This window comes from Camelus ferus, chromosome 21 (assembly GCF_009834535.1).
Source record: "Camelus ferus isolate YT-003-E chromosome 21, BCGSAC_Cfer_1.0, whole genome shotgun sequence".
NCBI classification, from domain to species: Eukaryota; Metazoa; Chordata; class Mammalia; order Artiodactyla; family Camelidae; genus Camelus; species Camelus ferus.
Window position 1 is genome coordinate 18839104 of NC_045716.1, and position 6894 is coordinate 18845997.

Sequence of the window (6894 nt, forward strand, 5' to 3'; positions counted from 1 at the left end):
AAGTGTGCCCAGGAACCACTGTTCTAGGGATGAGCTGTCAGAAGCAGAAATGGGAAAGAACAGAAGACTCAAGTTGCAGATTGGCCCTAAATATCCTTTAACTTGGTCTTGCTCAGAGGGTCCTAATTTTCTCTCCCATCTTTCTTTTCCACTGACTCTCCACTCCTACCCTATGCTCCACCTAGACCTGACCATCTGATGTTTCCTAAAATATCCTGTGATTTCCCATCTCTGTGCCTTTGTTTCTGTCAGTTCCTTCACATATAATTTATTTTACTTACAGCTGCCTCCAAATTCCTTTTCGATTTCCATTGAGTCCTCCAACTGGGTGGGCTCTCTCCCTTCATTGAACTCTCCCAGGCGCTGGTACTTTGCTTTTTGTCTCCATATATATTCTGTCCTGCATGGCCAGACTGTTTGGGAATGAGGACTTACATGCAATTTTGTGTCCCCAGTTTCACCTAGCAGTATGTATGTGCCCTACACACAGCAGAATTAAATAGATCTTTGTTGAGTTAGACTGAAGTAGAAAAGATTGCTTTATGTTATTTTCTCTAGGTCATTCATGGTAAAGAGTCCCATGAGGGTCTCTTCCAGTCAATAAAATATCTTTTGGCTACCGTACTTTGAGGCTTGACTCCCAGCCTTGGAAGCTGAGATTGATTTAAAGCTCTTTCCTTTAAATGCTTAAGTGTGCACATTGACCAAAATGAGCTCATAGCTTCATCTAAGCCTGCTTACCCAAGGAGATTTACATTTTTCCTGAACATTTACAAACATAAGAGAACAGTTTTTTAAACAGAGATGTGTTGTGGTTTCCTCTTATCTCCCCCGGGCAGTATTTGCATATTAAAGAAGAATTTGGGGAAGGTGGTGACAGATGAAAAGAAAGAGGAATTTCACTTAAGGAGGCTGGGTGGTGGGTAGGGCCCCAGAGAGAGGTGACTGAGAAGGGCTTCTCCAACACAACACAACTTTACCAGGTAGGTAGCCTTCTACTCCTGGTTTGCACCAATATTACAACTTCCTCCTGCCCACGCCAGTTTTGCACGGTTTTCAACTCATAGCCATGCTAAGTAAGCCACAAACTCAGGGAGAGTTTAAAGACTTCCTCCTGCCCACGCCAGTTTTGCACGGTTTTCAACTCATAGCCATGCTAAGTAAGCCACAAACTCAGGGAGAGTTTAAAGACTTCCTCCTACCCACGCCAGTTTTGCACGGTTTTCTACTCATAGCCATGCTAAGTAAGCCACAAACTCAGAGTTTGAAGACCAGATAGAAGTTAAAAGGAAGCACTGAAGGGACCCATTTTGTGACATACCAGGCTCACGCAGTGCCTCGTGATAAATAAGCATAAATGAATCCTGTCCCTAAAAATCAAAAACAAACGAAGTATGTTGATTACGGCGGTGGGGGTTTCATAGGTCTATACACCTATCAAAACTCATCAAATTGTACATGTGAAATATGTGTGGCTTACTGTACAGAACGTACACAACAGTAAAGCTGTTTATAAAAAATTATAAAGTCCTACAAAAAAAAAAATGAAGTATCTTCTGGGGTCAGCTTGGGTAAAAGATGGTTCAGAGTGGGAGAAGGTCCCCTTCCTGCAAGGGGAGAGAATTTAGTTATTGCTCAGTCTACATTTTTACAAGGAAACACTGCTTTCTGTGATAATAACAAAACTCAGAACCACCGAAGCTGAGCCTGGAACAAGGGTGTCTTGAGGGGCCGGCCAGCTGGGCCACAGACCTGAGGTTCTCTCTGCTTTGAAGTTCACTTCTGGGGGGCTCTCCTTGGTTTCCACCGCCAGGCTGGGCTTTGGGGAGCTCTGCTGCTTCTTCAGCACATGGCTGAGATGGGCCGAAACCTTTAGATAACTGTTTACTAAAGACTAGAGTAAACAAAAGGGAAACTTTAAAAAGTACCAGGATTCCGTCTTATAAGATACAGTTTAAGCATATTTAGCTGCCTCCCTTTTGAGTTGCTGATCTCTCTCTGAATGCTACCTAGCTTGTTGCCCAGGTTACAACTGTCCGTTTACCTCCGCTAAGGTGGAGCCAGGCTCCTAAGAGATGAGGAGTCCTTTCCACCTGCTGAGACCCGCCTCATCAGATCTGGTGACCTGTATGAAGATCCGTGCCTGCTCCCATAATTGACACCAAAGTCAAGTTCTCCTTCCTAGAGTCCCCACCTCCACCCCAAGCCTTGTCCTGCCTGCTACTCCTTAGACGATGAGACAGTTGCTGCTGAAGTCCCATCTGACTTCCTCTCCTCCTTCCCCCTGAAGCAGGGAAGACAGAGAGTGGGGAGAGGTAAGCCATGGGCTGGCTCCGTGAAGACCTTAAAACCAGGATGGCCAGATGCTGTGCAGGAATGTTCCCAAGGAAGCTTAACAGGAACTACTACCATATGGGGGTAGGGAAACAGTGGGGCTGGCACATTCCAGATCTGTGTAGGAAGGAGGAAGGGGCTTACTCAACCTGTCCCCACCATTCCCATGTTTAATTCCTCTGTCAGGAAGTCCTTATTATCGAATCTAACTCCCGTCAATTTTCTCCAGTGCGGATCCCTGTGATGGGAAGGTTGGTGTGCCAACTCAAAACTGGCACTTGCCACCTGCCTCTACAAGGATTGAATCACATTGGTGCTTGCCATCTTCCTCTGCTTGGATTAAATCACGAGCCGCTGCAGCCGCTGACTTCCATCACTCCCTGAAAGGAGTTCAGGGTGGAGGTCAGGAATGAGGATCTAGCGAAAACTTTCTGTGCTCTGGGGAAGACTTGCAGAACAGGCCTTCAGATAGTTATTTTCAGGAGAAGATTTTATGAGCCATGATTTTTGCATCTCCTCATATCTAGAAAAGCACTAAAATTGTTAATGGTGACATCTGCTCCTTGTGACTAGCAGCAAGTCCTCTGCCTAAATAGTGTGCTTAACTGCACGTACTCCCTTCACTGAAATCATATATAATTCTGAGTTCCCCACTACCTGTTTGGAGTAGTTCCTCAGAGCTATTTAAAATGCCATCTCTCGGGATATAGTCATTATTTTGCCCCCAAATAAAGCTTAACTCACAACTCTTACATTGCGTGATTTTGTTTCAGTTGACAGGTGCATCCTTAGGTTCTCGTCCCTGCTGGTTCTGTGTGTGTGTGTGTGTGTTCACGTCCCCATCTGACCACCCAGCCCGGAAATGTCTGGCTGAGAGGACAGCTGTCTGGCTGAGGTGGCTCCAGCCCCTGACTCTGGATCAGTCAGTGAAGCTGACTCTCCAGTGCTGAGCTAGAGCTTTTGTTCCTGTCAGTGCCGAGCCAGAGGCCAGGTCCGAAGGCACCAGGGATCCCAGGCTCTCGTCCCTCCCTTGGGTGGCTCTGGACCTCCCCCTCCGCCCCAGCACCCAGTGCCGAACATCCGGGCCTGAGCACATTCTGTTTTCTTTTTCAGCCGTTTTCTCCCTTTCACACCAGGTCTCTCCACCAGCTGAAGTCCTAGCCCTGCCAGCAGTAGCTGTAGGATGTTGTGAGAGCCGCTAGGCTCTACCGGGAGCTCCTCAAGCAGGATGCAGTGCATCTCTCCCGTAGCTGGAGAGAGAAAGAGTGGGAGGGAGAGCAATGCCACAACCAACCTTCAGCAGAAAACCCTTCTGCTTCGTCCCTGAGTGAAGACTGCATCTGCCGCCGCACGTGTCTTCCAACACTACTTGAACTATGGCTCCAAAGACACAGGTCCAGCCATGATTTGTGTCTCTCTTCTCCTGCCGCCAACAAAACTGCACCCCTAACATCAGTTGTCAGTCTTGTCATCTCCCCATCCTACTCTGCCTAGGCTGCGATCGCCTGGATTCTCGACTCCCGAGTCCGCTCCTCGCTTCCTCCTGAGCATCCTCCTTGCGCACCGAGAAACTCAGTTCCTTAGGATCTTTAGCTGCAGGAGGTGGATCCCTACCCAGGTACCTTCTACCCAGGTAGAAGAAGTTTATGGAAAGGTGTATGGGGAAATAAAGAAGGTTAGAATCTTATTTTATTTTACTTTTTTACTAAAAACGATATGAGAATGTGATAAAAAAATAGAAAAACATTTTTAAAGAATGAAGAAGTACATTGTGAAAACTGTTTTTTCCCCAGATTTAACCCACAACTCACTCAGTCTACCTGGTGTATTTTAAAAATTGCTGTGCCTATGCAAACATATATATGTGTGACCATGGTGTGTGTAAATCTCTCCATATACAAGTGGAGTTTCACTGTCCATGTGGATCCACATATTGCTCTTAATTTTCTCTCACTAACACTTTATCTTGGAACTCATTCCACTTGGTATCTATGGACCTACCTCTTTCTTATGGCTACATTATGTTTCATTATATGGTTGGACCATAATTATTTAACCAGTCCCTTATTAATAAACATATTAGTGGTTTTCACTCTTTTGCTGATATATATATAGCTTTAAGATTCTACCTCCTTAGCATCACTCATACCCTCCTGGGCACGGGGCATTGATGGAGTCCGGGCCTGGAAGAGCCTCTAGGAGGGAGGCAGAAGAGAACCACTGTATGTTATGTGTCCACACCTCTGGAATCTGGCAAGGTCTGGGCCTGGAGCTATCACTGGAAGTAGGGGCTATCGGGTCAGCCTGGACCACAGAAGGATGTGAGATGTGAAAAATGAGAATCTCTGCAGGAAGAATAAGACAGCTAAGCAGTTGGAAAGATTCAGCTGGGACTAAATATATCAAGGGAAGAGGAAAAGGCAATATATAGCAGGGTCAGGGAGAGAGGAAAAGAGACAAGAAAGGGGGAAAGGTAGTGGAGAAGAAGCAGGGAAGAGGAAGAGGAAAGGAAGGGGGTAGGGGAAAGCAGGGGTCCTGCCCTGGTCTGGCGTGAAGGACCAGGGTCAGTGACCACTGCGAAGGTGCCATCCAGGAGCCTCCATCCCGGAGGAGGCCTCAGGCTGGGGACAGAGGGAGCAAAGGGACTGATGACCTGCAGCTCCAGGGTGACCCTGTTCCTCTGCCTCACAGCCTGGCTGAGCCTCCAAGTCTGACCAGACCCCGTGTTTGAAGAGATGTCCTGACTCTGCAATGCCAGGGAAGGAGGAATGCAGTCCTGTCCCAGGTGAAGTTCCACAGGGACAGGAAACTCCTCCGTTTCTCTAAGGACAACCAGCTTCTGTCCATGGGGACAGCAACAGTGAAGAGCAGTGGCCGGTACAGCTGTGCTGGGCAGGTGACCTCCGGCCGACATGTGAACAATCGGACCTCAGGGACTGTCATGGTCCAAGTCCAAGGTGAGTCACCACTTGGGGAGCTGGGGGGAGCAGGCTGCTGCTCAGGGGTCTGGTGTCCAGAGGTCAGCAGTGCTCGGGGCAGCCCCCTATTTCTGGTGGCCCCTGATGCTGGGCCACTCTGCAGGCCCTGAGACATCCAGGATGCCGGCCACACGCCCTGCTCCCACCATGAGGCATGTCTGGAGCCAGAGAAGGAGGGGAGATGCCCTGGGGTGGGGGTGGGGAAGAGCCCAGAAAGCTCCCTGCTGCCCACCCTCCTTGAGGCCCTGGGCCTGACGCTTCCCCTCTGGGGACTAGGTGACCTCGGGGGCCCTTCTGGCTCTGGCCTTCTGGGACCCCAGAGGGGCTCAGGGGTGTGGGGGTCGTTTCAGAGCTGGTGGCGGGATGAGAGGCCCGGTGCTGGGAGACAGTGCCAGCGTTTCCCACAGGGCACAGGGCCCTGGTCTGGGATGTGCCAGAGCTCAGCCTCAGGCTCCTGGGGCCTCACTGTCCAGGACTCCCCTCCTGAGCCCTGGGCCCTCTCCCCAGAGCTGTTCCTCTCTCCTGTGCTGAGCACCATCTCCTCTCATGAGCCTCATGAGGGGAGCCCCATGACCCTGAGATGCCAGACGAAGCTACACCCCAAGAGGTCAGCCTCAGGGCTCCTCCTCTCCTTCCACAAGGAGGACCACACTCTGCAGGACAGGGGCCTCCACCCAGAACTCTGCATCCCAGCAGCCCAGGAAGGGAGACTCTGGGTGTTACTGGTGCGAGGCGGCCCCTGAGGGTGGTGGGGTCCAGAAACAGAGCCCCTGGCTGGAGATGTGGGTGTGGAATAAGTAGGGGAGGGGGAGATACTCCTAGGGGCAAGGGCAGTGGATGGTGGGGTCCCCTGGGAGTGTTGGGGGAAGGGTCCCTAAGTGATGAGCAAGGGTGGGCCAACTGACCCTCCCCACTGTGTGCTGCCCCAGCTCCTGTGTCCAGTCCTCTGCTCACCCTGAGACCCAGGCCCACTGACCTCGCTGTGGGGGATGAGGTAGAGCTCCTCTGTGAGGCCCAGAGGGACTTCCCTCCCATCCTGTTCTCATTCTACCTCAATGGGGAGATGCTGGGAAATCGCACGGCCCTCCATGGAGGAGCCGCCTCCTTCCTCTTCCTGGTGAAGTCAAAGCAGGATGCTGGGAACTACACCTGCAAAGCCGAGAACAGAGTCTCCGAAGAGACAAGCAAGCCTGAGACCCTCTCCGTGGATGGTAGGTCTTGTCCCGCAACTGGCTCTGAGCCCAGCAAGCCAGCTGGGTCAGCTCTCACTCCTCTGTGTTCCTCCCGCCAGGCCCATCACAGAGCATGGGGAGCTTGAAAGAGGGAGATGTGCAGAGGGAGAGGAATCTCTGAGGCTCTGGACCCTGGGCGCCAACTATGACCTTGACGCGGCATCCTTCCCAAACAGTTCTGCAAAGCTGCTGGGACCCCCACCTTCCACCGCACACATGCCCATCTTGACCACTCCTCCTGAAATCCCTTCCCTATTAATGCGAGAAGTGGGAATGACTCCAAATCCCCCTCCATCTCATCAGTATCTCCTTGCCTTCCCTGATCTTTTGCCTGGGGACACTGCCAGATG

The 6894-nt window shown here is 50.8% G+C and overlaps 1 pseudogene; it reads left to right on the top strand.

Annotated features, from left to right (window-relative positions):
- The first annotated feature begins 4982 nt into the window (after positions 1-4982).
- On the top strand, positions 4983-6665 carry LOC102523376 (annotated as a pseudogene).
- The last annotated feature ends 229 nt before the right edge of the window (positions 6666-6894 follow it).